Here is a 15,627-nt window from a genome sequence, read left to right as displayed (position 1 = left end):
GAAAAAAGTCAGTCTTTCCTTTACAAAACTACAACAAATATACGAAAGTACAAACATTAAGTATTTACAAGACAGTGAATAAATTCAAATTAAAATATGATTACTACTTTCTATAAAACAGTCAGTTCCCTGGGGGAGCCCACAACTCCTGGAAATCCCCCACTGTATCCACCATGACCACATGCGCCCTCTCCAAGGAGAGCCGGGCACCAGTATATCCTCGAAAGAGGGGCAGGCACTTGGCCCTGGCCGAGCCCTTGACTTTCTGCCCATCTTGCTGGCGACCCGCTCCCTTCTGTACTGGGTGTCCGTATATAAGGAGCGCAGGGCTGAAGTGCGACCAGAGCCTGAGCGGCAGCTGCTTCAGATACTCAAACAGGGGCTGCAACCTCTCACACTCCATATCAGCGTGGTACACCGACTCCTCCCGGCCACAGAATGGACAGGTGGACCGGGTGTCAGTGAACCTGCTTAAAAGCCTATTGCCCAATGCAACACCTTCCACACCAGGTCCCCAGTGTACAGGGGAAGGACTCCTGCATAAAGAGGTTTCCACTAGGGACCTTCTCTGCCGCCAGGTGGTAAAACAGATCGCCAAGGTGAGTCTGCTCGACAGACGAAGGCAAGGAAGTGAAGGGTGGGCAAGAGCAGCCTGTACAAGAAGCTCTTTGGAGCATCAAGGAAGGGCACGGCAGGCATTCCCGTGAGAGAGCTCACGTTGTGCAGGACCCTCTCCCGTGTGGTATCCCGAGGCCTGGGTCCAACGAGCACTCCCAGCCCATCAGATTGTGGTGGTGCAGCTGGAACCCCTCCACTTCCCTGAACCCCCTCAACACCCACCGTGTCAGGATGGAGACTAGTCCCCCTCGAAGCTAGAGCACGTCCCCCACCAGCGCGGGAGCACCCTGTCTAGATGAGACATACTCCATACTCTCACCCCATACACCCCATACTCTCAACAACTCTCGGTAAAAGCGAGGCAGTTCCCTCAAAGCGACGTGGCCGATGCTGTTCGCTGGAAGCCGCGTGCCCTCCTGCAGGCAGTGTCCCCGGCGGAGAAAGTGTGTCACCAGCGCGTGCCATCTCGGGGTGTGGTCGCTATGCAGGTATATCTGCAGGGTCCTGAGGCGGGGAGCTGTTAGCAGGGAGCAGGGTGCATGCGCGCGCTTGCACACACACACACACACACACACACACACACACACACACACACACACACACACACACACACACACACACACACACACACACACACACACACACACACACACACACACCTGACTACCCTCTTCAACTGGAAGATTCAGGACCACAGCAGAGACCCAATGCCTCCTGTTGCCCCGGAAGTCTGCCAGCCTCTCCTGGGTCCTGGAGACAAAAGCAGTGAGTGGGTGGGACTAAAGTAATCAGCTGGTACCATATCTTTACAATGAAAGCTACTTATCGATGGGTTTCACATGGACGGGTGATCCCACTTGTCCGATTCCATTGTGCCTCGTCTGTGGCAAACAACCTACAAATACAGCAATGGCTCCAGCAAAACTGAAAAGACACATAACTACAAATCACAGCCATGTGACACGTAAAAGTGTTGATCAAAACAAACAGAGTAAAGCTTTTGAAAATAAAGTCACAGGCAGTAAAAAGATCAGGAAGCAAGTTTTAAGACCAGTTCACTTCAGAATGTTTTAAAAAACTGTGTGAAAACCTGGATAAAGAGTATACTAATCTCCTGCTACATACAGAAATCCAGTGGCTTAGCAGAGGGAGAGACCTCAACAGGGTGTTTGAGCTGAATGGTGAACTGCAGGAGTACTTTCAAGAAAATAATAGGCCAGCGAATCTTACTTCAGTGGTTGGTAAGTTGATGGAGAAGATCCTGAGAGGCAGGATTTATGAACATTTGGAGAGGCGTAATATGATTAGGAATAGTCAGCATGGCTTTGTTAAAGGCAGGTCGTGCCTTACGAGCCTGATTGAATTTTTTGAGGATGTGACTAAACACATTGATGAAGGTAGAGCAGTGGATGTAGTGTTTATGGATTTCAGCAAGGCATTTGACAAGGTACCCCATGCAAGGCTTATTGATACAGAACTAGCTTGCCCACAGAAGGCAAAGAGTGGTTGTAGACGGGTCATATTTTGCATGGAGGTCGGTGACCAGTGGTGTGCCTCAGGGATCTGTTCTGGGACCCCTACTCTTTGTGATTTTTATAAATGACCTGGATGAAGAAGTGGAGGGATGGGTTAGTAAATTTGCTGATGACACAAAGGTTGGAGGTGTTGTAGATAGTGTGGAGGGCTGTCAGAGGTTACAGCGGGACATTGATAGGATACAAAACTGAGCTGAGAAGTGGCAGACGGAGTTCAACCCAGATAATTGTGAGGTGGTTCATTTTGGTTGGTCAAATATGTTGATAGAATATAGTATTAATGGTAAGACTCTTGGCAGTGTGGAGGATCAGAGGGATCTTGGGGTCCTAGTCCATAGGACACTCAAAGCTGCTGCGCAGGTTGTCTCTGTGGTTAAGAAAGCATACAGTGCATTGGCCTTCATCAATTGTGTAATTGAGTTTAGAAGCCGAGAGGTAATGTTGCAGCTATATAGGACCCTGGTCAGACCCCACTTGGAGTACTGTGCTCAGTTCTGGTTGCCTCACTACAGGAAGAATGTGGAAACCATAGAAAGGGTGCAGAGGAAATTTACAAGGCTGTTGCCTGGATTGGGGGGCATCCCTTATGAAAACAGGTTGAGTGAACTCGGCCTTTTCTCCTTGGAGCGAAGGAGGATGAGAGATGACCTGATAGAGGTGTATAAGATGATGAGAGGCATTGATCGTGTGGATAGTCAGAGGCTTTTTCCCAGGGCTAGCACGAGAGGGCACAGTTTTAAGGTGCTTGGAAGTAGGTTCAGAGGAGATGTCAGGGGTAAGTTTTTTACGCAGAGAGTGGTGAGTGCGTGGAACGGACTGGCGGCAACGGTGGTGGAGGCGGATACAATAGGGTCTTTTAAGAAACTCCTGGACAGGTATATGGAGCTTCGAAAAATAGAGGGCTATGGGTAACCCTAGGTAATTTCTCAGGTAAGGATATGTTCGGCACAGCTTTGTGGGCCGAAGGGCCTGTATTGAGCTGTAAGTTTTCTATGTTTCTATGTTTCTAAAATAGTAGGCCAGATTTTGCTAAGTGTTTTGAGATGAAGAACAGCTGCAGAAACCAGCCTACTTAGCAGACATTTTTCATCATATGGACCAGTTGAACAAGTCTCTGCAAAGTCCTGGAGAAAATATTTTGACTTCAAGTGACAAGATTCTTGGATTTAAAAGGAAACTGAATCTTTGGAAAAATCATGCTGCAAAAGGGAATCTTAAAATGTTTCCACTGCTGTTTGGGCTTGAGAGTGAGGAAGGATATCAGAAAGTCTCGAGTCTTATTGAAAACCACCCGGAAGAACTGTAGAAAAAAATTGATCAGTATTTTTTCTCCCTTTCAACACAAGCGTAGGACTGGGTGAGGGACCCTTTCTCTGAACCTTCTGCTCAGCCTGAGAACTTGACTTTGAGAGAAGTTCAAGGACTTTATGAGCTTCACTCTGATCATGCACTCAAGATGAGATTTACTGACCTGCCCCTGGATAAGATCTGGATTTCTGTGAAAGACGAGTATCCTGCCATTCATATGAAGGCAATGAATGTTTTGCTGCAGTTTCCAACTTCTTACATGTGTGAGCAAGCTTTTGCTTGTTTAACAAACATCAAGAGCAAGGATAGAAATCATCTCACTTCAATTGAAGGTGAAATTTGTGTGTGCTTATCTCAAGTTCAACCCAGAGTTGAGAAATTTATTATGTTTACCTTATGAGTTTTTAAAATTTATGAAAGAGAAAGAAAGTTTAATTTCAAGAAAGGTAAGCTAAACTATCTGTTTCTTTTCCAAGAAAGGTTAGCTAAAAATTCATTCTCTACTCAAAAGAGCATTGACAATTATTTTTGGATTATTATATCTACAACTTACTGATCACACTAATGTACTCTGAGCTCTAGATATGATAATTTTTATGCAGGGGTTTCCTGAGACCTGAAAATTATAACAAGGGTTGCTCCAGGGCAAAAAGGTTGAGAAGGGCTGCTCTAGACAATCAAGAAAGCTCACCAACACCACTATTTTCTGAGGAGGTGGAAGAAATCTGAACTATATACTCACGTCATTCTCCAGATGTGCAGTAGAGAGCATCCTAACATGCTGCATCACTGTGTGGTACAGAAACTGCACTGCAGTGGGCAGCAAGGCTCTACTGTGGATAGTCAAAACAGCCCAATGCATCACCATCATTAGCTTACCCACCATCGAGGACATATGCACAGAAAGGTGCCAGCGAACATCATGAAGGACCCCATCTACCCTGCTCGTGGACTCTTTGCCCCACTCCCATCAGGGAGGAGGCTACATAGCATCCATGCCCGGATCACCAGACCCAAAAACAGTTACTTTCCACAAGCAGTAAAGCTGATCAACACATCCACCCACTAACTCACCCCCACCACGACTGATTTATCATTTCCTGTCAGAGTCACCTTATGTACAGACACTCCTGTGCCCAGTGTCACTTTATGGACATACAGACAATCTAAGCTATTTTATGCATTTATATTTATTGTGTTCTTTGTATTATTATGTTCTTTATCTTACTGTGTGGCTTTTTGTGCTGCATCAGATCTGGAATAACAATTATTTTGCTCTCCTTTACACTTCTGTACTGGAAATGACCTTAAACAATCTCGAATAAGAGTCAGTGTCCGCTCAAGGGTGGAGCTGGAGGCCTGTCCTGGGGTTAAAGGACTATGTATGGGCGTGCGTGGGAGGGAGGAACAGGGCATGTCTTTGCTCTTATTGTTTTTTTTTGTGTTCTGTGTTGTTCTGCCGAACATTGTGGGCATGCTACGTTGGCACGAAAACTTGCGGGCTGCCCATAGCACACTCTCAGATGTGTTGGTTGTTAACACAAATGACGCATTTCACTGTATGTTTTGATGTGCACATGACAAATAAACTTAAATCTTGAAACTTGAATCTTGCACTTGCATTTAAATAACCCATAAAATACTGGAGACAGAGGGATAAATGTACTAATATCACTCACAAACTGATGACCGGACTGAAATGTTCTATTTAAGGAAATTGAGTCAACACTGGTAAATTTTCAGTTATGGCTATAATAAACAACTATATGTTCTCCTATGGAAAAAAAAGAGCACAATGTGGTTCTGTTTTTAAGTCCACATCTGAGTTGAAGCATACTCAATTACACCAGAATAGATGGCCAGAAGGATCTGTTATGAGTGGTTGAATTTAGTTCATCCCATGGGACATGGACATCACTGACAAAGTCAGGATTTGACATCCATCCTTAATGGCTCTTGATTGGAGCAACTTTCTAAGCCACTTTACAGGACACTCAATAATCAACGACATTGGCAGATCCAGAGAACAGACTACATACAGGCCAGACAATTAACGATGGCAGATTTCCATGTGGAAGGGCATTAGGGAACCAGAAGAGTTTTACAATGTCCCAGCAATTTTATGGCTTCCATCCCTGTCTTACTAAATTACTTGAATTTAAATTCCCCACTGCTCTGGTGGTGTCTTCAGCCTGTGCTTCTGCATCAATATTTCAGGTTTCAAATTACTATACTTCACTTGACTGTACTATGGTTCCTGTTAAAATACACTAAAAGTCGTCTTAATTCCCTAGCCATAATAAGGAGGAATTTCTTTAGCTAAGAGGATGGTGACTCTGTGGAATTAATTGCCCCAGGCAGCTGTGGAGGCCGAGTCATTGGGCGTATTTAAAGTGGAGGTTAGTCAGGGTGCCAAAAGGTTACGTTAAGAAAGCAAGAAAATGAGATTGAGAGGGGTAATAAATCAGCCATGATGGAATAATGGAGCAGCCTTGATGGGCTGAATGGCCTGGCTCTGCCCCTTTGTCTAATGGTCTTATGGTCATTAAATTTGAGGATGCAGAAAAATTCTTATTCAGTATTATTCACTGACTGCTGCTAGCAAGTGCACATTGTCAATGTTTAGCAAGGATTGGCTGCAATGCCAATTTCTACCAGTATTAATTTACTTGCACAGGAAGAATAGTTCCTTCAAGCAGGGTACCAGATGATGCCAGCGGCCTGCAGAACTGTGCCCTAGCAAAGTCCAAAGGAAAAACATAGGAAGAAAAGGGAATTTACTTCAAAAGCTTCCCTTGCTTTCATAAAGATAAAAAATAAAGATTTTATAAGATTAGCTTTATTTGTCACTGGTACATTGAAACATACAGTGAAATGTGTCGTTTTGCATCAACAGCCAACACAGTCTGAGGACTGTGCTGGGGGCCAGCCCGCAAGTGTGACCATGCTTCCCGCGCCACACGAGCATGCCCACAACTTACTAACCTGACCTGTACAGTTTCGGAATGTGGGAGGACACTGAAGTACCCGGAGCAAACCCGCAGAGTTCAGGGGAAAATGTTCAAACTCCTTACACTTTTAACCCAACCGAATTTCTGAGACAAATCAATCTTCTCCACTGCCCATCCACCCCTACAAGCATCCTGTAAAAAAAATAAGAATAATCTTACAAGAGACACCAAAGAAACTGGAGTGTATTTAAGCAGTAACTACAAAAGGCTTGAGATATGTTTCACTTAGTGAGAACTTATGTATCTTTTAAACAGTGCAACATTAAGTTTAGATATGGAATCATGATAATGATTTGAAATTCAAATCAAGTATGGAAATGGAATTGTGGTTCCAATATCTTGGTCGCTCTCCCACTGGAACACATCTTCACAGATTCAATGTTTCTTTAATCTAACCCAAATGCCCATTCTTCATGAACTAAGACAGTTACTCAAGCTGTCTGTGTATGTCGGCATCACTGCACAGCCTAAAATGCCAACTTCTACAGCAGTTACTTGTTCATAATAAGTAACTGAAGCTCTTCCAGCTTTTTCTCAGTCATACCTCAAGGTACAAGGATATTGAACTCTCAATTCCTCACTGTCCCTGTCCAGAACATGTATCCATTATAATGATAACCAGCCAACTTTGAGTATCGTTGTTATTTATCAGCTATTGATTTGCAAAGTGTTACCAAATATATACTTTTACCATTTCAATGACCTGTTTCATGAGATTGGTAATATTAGGTATGCATTCAGTGGCCCTTTATTAAGTACCTCCTGTACCTAATAAAGAGGCCACTGTGTGTATGTTTGTTGTCTTCTGCTGCTGTAGCCCATACACTGCAAGGTTCAATGTGTTTTGCATTCAGGGATGCTCTTCTGCACACCACTGTTGTAATGTGAAGTTATTTGAGTTATTGTTGTCTTCCTGTCAGCTTGAACCAGTCTGGCCATTCTCCTCTAACCTCTCTCATTAACAAGCTATTTTCACCCACAAAGCTACAGCTCACTGGGTTATTTTTTGTTTCTCGTATCATTCTCCGTAAACCCTACAGACTGTTGTGCATGAAAATCCCAGGAGATCAGCAGTTTCTGAGATACTCAAACCACCCCATCGGGCACCAACAATCACCCCACGGTTAAAGTCACTAAGATCACATTTCTTCTCCATTCTGATGTTTGGTTTGAACAACTGAACCTCTTGACCATGTCTGCATACTTTTATGCATTGAGTTGCTGTCACATGATTGGCTGACTAGGTATTTATGTTAATGAGCAGGTGTGCAGTTGTACCTAATAAAGTGACCACTGAGTGTTTGCACATACTTTTACGGCCATCAACACTCAACAGCATTCCTTTACAGCATTTACAAACTAATACTTCCTGGCGTGTCATGTTCAGGAATTCCATGCCTCTCAAAAATAAATTAACATGAACTTAAACATATACTTAACCAGCATATACTTGTGAACATCTTACTTTCTGTTCACTAGGTCCTTCAAGGGAAGGAAAGCTGCCATTAGTCCTTAGCCTGGCCTCTAACCGCATACCTGCAGCTATGTGGCAAGTTCACTCAGTTCAAAGAACAATTAAGAACTAACATTTGCAATAAATTTGAAATAAATAGAAAATTATTTCTGACCCCAGCGTTAATGCTGCTTTCATTGCCAAGTCACGCAAACATTTCATTTCTCAAGAAGTACCCCAGTCTTTTGCCTCTTCTCCAGACAATGCAGACTTTTGATTCAGAAGTCCAAATAAGCCTTTCAGATCTTGCTGAAGGAATGGTCAAAAATTGTGAAGCTGCATCATCAATGCCAGGAAATTATTAAAAATATTGGTTAGGTCTCACCTGGAACCGAACTATGTGACCGCTGTTCCAGTACATCTACTATCGGGTCTGCTAATTGTGCAGCATTGAGTCTCGGAGCAGATGAATATTTGAGTCAGGCAGGGGAAAGGGTTTATACAGCCAATGCAGAGTGGCCATCCACCTCAACAACAGGATACTGTTGTGGGAGGGATTACCTGGAAGAGGAAGGTCACAGTGGTTGGGTCTCTGGCACTGAGTCTGCCTCTGTGACTCAGAAGGGAAGGGAGGAGAAGAGGCATGCTGTAGTGACAGGGGATTTGTTAGTTAGACAAACAGAAAGGAGGTTCTGTGCACAAGAACAAGACCCCTAGACGGTATGTTGCCTCCTGGGTGCCAGGGTCCGGGATACCTCGGATCGAGTCCTCAGCATTCTCAAGTGGGTGGGTGAACAGCCAGAGGCTGTGGTCCTTGTAGGTACCAATGACACGGGTCACAGGAAGAGTGACGAGGTTCTACAAAGTGAGTTCAAGGAATTAAAGGGTTGTGAGCTCAGGATTGCTGTGCGTGCCACGTGCTAGTGAGGCCAGAACTAGGAAGATTATACAGTTTAACGTGTGGCTAAGGAGTTGGTGTAGGAGGGCGGGTGTCAGATTTTTGGATCATCGGGCCCTCTTCCAGGGAACCTGTACAGAAGAGATGTTGTGCATCTGTACTGAAGGGGGACTAATATCCTAATGGGAAGGTTTGAGAGTGCTGCACGGGGGTTTTAAACTAGAGTTGCAGGGGGATAGGAGCCAGAGTGCCAGAACAGGAGAATTCGTCTAGTGAGGCTTTATGGGTGGAACTGAGGGAAAAGAAATGTACAACCACATCAATGAGGCTATATTATAGACTACGCACAGTCCGCAGGATTTATAGGGACAAATTTATAGAGAGATTGCAGACTACCTCCCTCCAGGAAAGATGCAAATAAGGTTGAAAGAGTACAGAGAAATTTTACAAGGATGTTGCCGGGACTGGAGGACCTGAGTTATAAGGAAAGATTGAATAGGTTTGGACTTTATTCCTTGGAAAGTAGAAGATATTAGGGAGATTTGATAGAGGAATGCAAAATTATGAGGGGTAATAACTGGGTAAATGCAAGCAGCCTTTATTCACTGAGGTTGGATGGGACTACAAGTAGAATTCATGGGTTAAGGGTGAAAGGTGAAAGTTTAAGGAGAACATGAGGGGAAATTTCTTCACTCAGAGGGTCAAGAGAGTGTGGAATGAGCTGTCAGAGCAAATAGTGCATGCAAGCTTGATTCCAATATTTAAGAGAAGTTCAGTTAGGTACATGGATGGGAGGGGTATGGAGGGCTATGGTCTGGGTGCAGGTGATGGGAGTAGGCAGTTTAAATGGTTTGGCATGGACTAGATGGGCCGAAAGGCCTGTTTCTGTGCTGTACTTTTCTGTGACTCCATAATGCCATTCTGAGTCAGGAAGAAGGTAATAGGAAGCTATGGGACCCAATGTTTTGGTGGCGTTCGGGATTGAACCAGAGGATTGATATTGCGGTGGGAGGGAAACTGGACTCTGTGGATGAACAGGAGATCAAAAGCTGGGACGTTGTCCTGAGAGTGAATGGGGCCAGATTACCTGCGGTAGGGTTGCTATGGGGCAGTATAGTCTACATTTTGAGTGGAGGGTTCAGGACCAGCAGCAGGTGGGAATGTGAACGTAGGGGTATGTAAATAGCCACAGATTGGCACAGTCGACTTAATATTTCTTGAAATTAGCAGTTCAAAGTTTCACTGTAAATTTATTATCAATGCATATATATGTCACCATATACTACCTTGAGATTTACTTTCTTGTAGGCATTTACAGAAAATAAAGAAATACAATGGAATTTATGAAAAACTACACATAAAGACTGACAAACAACCGATCTGAAAAAGAAGACAATTTTTGTAAATAAAAAAATAACTAAATTAATAATACTGAGAACATGAGCTGCAGTGTCCTTGAAAGTGAGACCATAGGTTGTGGAATCAGTTCAGTGTCGAGGTGAGTGAAGTTATCCACACTGGTTCAGGAGCCTGATGGTTGAGGGGTAATAACTGTTCCTGAACCTGGTGGTGTGGGACCTAAGGCTCCTGCACCTCTCTTCTGATGACAGCAGTGAGAAGAGAGCATGGCCTGAACAGTGGGGGTCTTTGACGATGGATGCTGCTTTCTTGTGGCAGCACACCTTGTAGATGTGCTCAATGCTGGGGAAGGGCTTTACCTGTGATGGACTGGGCTGTATCTAACACTTTTTGCGGACTTATCCATTTTTGGGCCCTGGTGTTTCAGTACCAAGCCTTGAAGCAAACAGTCAGAATATTTTCCACTGTGCATCTATGAAAGTCTGTCAGTGTTTTAGATGACATGTCAAATCTACTGCAGGTAGCTGGTGGGGTGGAGGACTGTAGGTTGCTTCAAAGCCAAGCGCATCCAATTATTCTACAGATGTTCAAGTCCACCCATGCAATTTGAGTACTGTACTTTGTTGTCCACAGATACGAGAATGGCAGGTATCACAAAACAAAGTAATTCACTGCCCTGTAAAGTCTTCCATATGGGAAATCACTTTTGGGTACCAAGGTTGCTTGGCAACAGAAAATGACCAGTAAAAAAAAGTGCTTTGGAGTGACAACAATATGGTCCTTATGATATCTCATTCTTTAAAAAAAATTTGATTTCACTACACAAAACAGCATTGGCCAATTGAATTTCTAAGCTCTTTTCCTTTAGCAATGTCCTAAACCATTTCACAGGGCTTTTGCACCACCAGCTACCCATTACCAGCACCAGCAGTCACTAAAGCGAGATATCGGCTTTTATTGACTGGAAGAATGAACAACACTACATCCTGGAGAATGAGGCCGGGCTCAGGCCTCAATCGCCTTTATACAGGGGTCTGTGGGAGGAGCCACAGGAGCAGTCAGCAGGGGTCTGTGGGAGGAGCCACAGGAGCTGTCCAGACAGGTATATGTAGTTCACCACAGGGTGTATAGATTTATTCATTCTGCTGGTTTCTAAAACAGTGCACTGGAATCAATCCTGCTCACAAAATGCACCACACCCACTGTGGTTGCTAAAGGCTATCCTGAATAGTCTCTTTTCTCTTTTAATTAATCTTTTGTCTTCAGTGTAAAAACATAGTTACACACTTTATAAAATATTTTAAATATAAATAACATTCTGTTATTATATACCTAGGTGGTGCAGTTCTGTATCAATAATGAAACTAATCAATCTCCAATCTACTTTTTGCAAAGTCATTTCAATTCAATTGTATATAGCTACATGCTTAGTTAAAAAACTAACTTACTTTTGTGACAATCTCATTAATAAAACCATTATCAGCTAACTTCTCTAAAGTACAGTATATGTTTCTTTTAATTCAAGCAAACAAAAATAACTATTACTTTGTTTAAGAAATAAACCATTACCCTGTAATAAATATTATACAAATTAAGATGAATAGAAATTTGAACTTTATACTGGAGGGGGGAAAAGGGAGATCTGATCAAGAGTATTGATCCAAACCTTTGTTTCTCTTCTTACAAATGCCGCTAAATTTGCTGAGTTTCTGTTTTGGACTTCCCGCATTTTTGTAAAATTGAATTTGCAGTGCAGCTTGCCCAAAGCTTGTCAAATTGCACCGATAACAAAAATTTTATCACCCATTTGTTTTTTCACACGTTCCAGAGAGGTAGCACATGCTGCAATGGTAATAAAGTCAATCAAAAAGCACACAACTTACTGTGAATTTCCAACACAGCAATAGCTGATCTACTTTTAGGAATCATTTTGTATTTCCAAGAAAACACTGCAACTTCAAATTATCTGCTCAAGCTTGGCACTGACTTCTTTCTGTTTGGACTTCTCGTTGTGCGGGGTTAGTTTTACCTCTGTGCGCCGGAGTTTCTATTTTCTTTTGCACAAATTTGAATGTCAGCAGCATAATCGGCAGAAGCAGCACTGTGATCACATGACCAGCCTGGCGGTTTCAATTGACAACTGTAGTCTTAATATAATAACAATGGCAGAGAACTTTTAATCCGTATCCCTTGTGAATTACTTTTAAAAGACATGCTGATCCCACTCATCTGCTCACGGAGCCTTTCCATCACAGAACCAAACCATTTTCTAAACTTAGTTGAGTTTATTGTTTGTGACTCATCTGTTTGGCCTTCTATGCATGAAGTACTTCCTAAACTCATTCTTAACTTTGTTTTACTAATATGAAATAAAAACAGTTAATGTTGGTGGTATTCAACAGATAAACCACTATCCCGTGAAGATACAAACAAAATCAAGGCTCCTTCATCAGAACTCTGCTTCTCTCTCCGCATGAGCTACTTGAACTGTGGAGTATTTCGAGCATTTTCTGGCTTTATTTCAGATTTCTGCTTTTTGTTTTGCATTTTGTTTCCCCCACTCGTGCCTTTACAGTATTATTTAAAATGTTGTCAGTTTTTTATTTGCTAATACTCTTGATAAGTGCCCCGGGTTGTTTTGTTCCTTTAAAAATGCCATATTAATTGCCACAGTGTTTGGTAGATAATTTGACATTTAATGCATTCAAAATTTAATATACCTGTTACCTGTTACTAGTTTATACACCTTTGTGAAGACACCGCCCGGTGAGTTCGTCTCAAGACACTAGGAGTTGTCTGACTCGCTTCCAGACCACAGCTCTCTGGTTTTATGTCTTTTACATGCATGTCCTTCAAAGCTCAGAGACCAACCCAGCATTAGACCTAACTTTAGGCTGAACACCGTGGTGATGACTTTCTTTAGTTCGTGTGTGGCGTTGGGGTAGGTGTATCCTTCAGAAATCAGTTTACTGCTGCTACACTGTTATTAAGTGAACTGCTTCAGCATGACAAAATGCCATATAAATAATCTATCCATTAATATGTTTGATATATGTCTTGTCATTGTTCATTTGTCATGCACGCTAGGGTCCGAATCAGATATTGTTGCAAGAAAAAAGGCAAAGCTATTTTTTACTGTAATCTAACTGACCTTGAAAATTGGCTTAATAACACGCTGCATCTGATTAGACCATAAAGATCATACTCTCATGTTGGCCTTATAATTATACAAGTTTATATCCATATCATTTGATACTGTGCAGCTTATGAAATTATGCCCTCTGTTTGCAACGTGGTGCTTTCTCCAATAGCTGCGCGCAATGCTACAGGAGGTTGTAGTTTACTTTAAAAAAACAAGTGCTGAGACTAAATAAGCATGTGGTCTATCAGCACGTGAAAAGAGAGAAATGCCTAGTTCTGATCGTGAAACCCTTTGACCTGAACACTTGCCTGCAGTCCCCAACCTGGTTTATGTTTCTCACTTCCAGAGGCTGAATGATCAACTCTGCATTTCTCCAGCCTTTAGATCCGGGACAAGCGGGCAGCCCGGTACCTACCACAGCCTCCGAAGCGTTCACACACAAAGTGTTCGCCCAAGGCTTCCCCAGCCTTGGCACGCGACCGTGTGATGACATGGGCCTTCATGGATGTACACAACAGCCCGCTACATATTGTTTACAAAGCACGGTCGTTAAAAATCGCGCAACTCCAAACCAACCAGCGTTCTGGCAGTTGGAGAACATTGAATTAATACTGAAGTTAGCGCACGCAAACACACATGCACGCTGATTCCAAATAGGCGTCGACAGTACAACCCACCCTCCAAACTCGGGGGAGAAAAAGTATCCGCTGTAGGGAATTTTACAATGTAACAAACAAGCTCATAAAGTACAGTATATCAAGTTCCAATGTCATCAGAGGATACCTCGGCGGACTGCATTTCGGCTGACAACTTAGAGCATTCTGTCCTAAAATATTTTAAATCCTTGCACCAAGTTCAAATCAAATCTGGAGATAGTTGATGTTTATAGTCTTACCGCAGTTTCTTCTCTTTCCCGGTTTGTCCGTTTCTCCCGCACTTGGTAGGTTTTAGAGTGCAGAGACGGGGATTAATTTCACTCGCTATTTTATGCCTCTGATAGTAGCTATTTCTTTACCCTCCCCTTCCCCCTTCTTCTCATCTCTGATTTCTGTCTGCCCTGATCTCTCTCTCTCCCTCTATCTCTCTCTCTTTCCTCGCTGTCAAACCGAAAGTAGGTTCCAGACTCCGCCTCCTCTCTCACACATTATACACACACACACACACACACACACAAACACCATCGTTTGTTCGGGAGCTCTCGATGACTTCAAATGTGTATTTTATCTAAGGAAAAAAACACACACAGTCACTAAATTCTAAATCGGACGGCTGTTTACGATGTGATTAAACGAAACACGCAATGAAGAAACGTGCGGGTCTAGCGGGCTCCGAGCTGTTGGAGAAATACCATGAGTATTTTAACACCTGGGCGCATGCTGGCTCTGTCAGTAACAGGACCACAACTGCCCTCTGGAGGCAAAGCAGGAACAAGCTGTGCTGAGCCGTTGCTGAGGGGGTAAATATTCGTCAAAAAGCCCCGTTCCAGCTGAAACGTTGAAAAGCTTAACCTCCTCTTACAGCCGTAGGTCGGAAATGATGCTATTAAGATCTAAACTGTGTTCTTTGCAACCAGTGTTATTCTAGGAAGACATTTTATCCACGTTGTGGCCTCAATGATCACATTTTTCCGAGTTTTAATTCCCTAACCTCGTTGGTCCCATTTTAATTACTTTAATACAATATTACGCCATTACTATTATACAATTGTATAATAGTAATACAAAAGTGTCCACAGTTTAAGTAATAGTTTGAAACGCTCGGGGTTGGGATAAATTGCTTATGCTCCCGTCCTGTAGGACTGGGATGGCTGTTGAAACCAGGGAGGGACACAGACTCTGCTACCTGGGGTAGGAGTTGCTTGATAGGAAGGCTGGTGGGATGGTGTTGTCCATCCTCCCTGTGTTTGCTTGCTCATCTTTGTCATTCTGCCAAATGGATTCAAGGTCCTCATGCAATTCTGAATATTTCTTTTTCATTCTGAGCTGAAATGGGCCATAAATTCCTCTGATTCAGAATGTTGCACTTCTTTACAAAGAGGCTTTGAGAATACCTTAAATCTTTCATCTATCTCCTTTATAATCTCTTGCTGCAAGGGAGTTAAAAGTGAATGTGTTGAAAGCCTGGTGTCAGGTTTATGAATTATATGACCTGCCCATTATGGTTGCTTGAACCATTTAGGCTTCAGTAGTGGAATGTTGCATAGGAGAGGACACTGAGCTTGGTTGACTTATCCATTTAGTGACTTAAAGGATTTTGCAGAGACAACATTGTGGTGCCTCAAAAATATTTTGAGGAATTTTCTG

At 42.9% G+C, this 15,627-nt stretch overlaps 1 protein-coding gene across 4 annotated transcripts in view; it reads right to left on the bottom strand.

Moving 5' to 3' along the window:
- The window catches only part of LOC140741337 (thyroid hormone receptor alpha), a 502,247-nt gene extending 487,829 nt beyond the window's left edge, over positions 1–14,418 (bottom strand). For all 4 annotated transcript variants that reach the window (XM_073071448.1, XM_073071435.1, XM_073071445.1 and 1 more), the window contains exon 1: positions 14,220–14,418. The gene's annotated coding sequence lies outside the window, so the exon portion shown is untranslated. The remainder of the gene's footprint in view (positions 1–14,219) is intronic.
- Between the last annotated feature and the right edge of the window lie 1,209 nt (positions 14,419–15,627).

Source organism: Hemitrygon akajei, chromosome 18 (genome assembly GCF_048418815.1).
Source record: "Hemitrygon akajei chromosome 18, sHemAka1.3, whole genome shotgun sequence".
Lineage (NCBI taxonomy): Eukaryota > Metazoa > Chordata > Chondrichthyes > Myliobatiformes > Dasyatidae > Hemitrygon > Hemitrygon akajei.
This window is presented reverse-complemented; position numbering and strand designations above follow the sequence as displayed.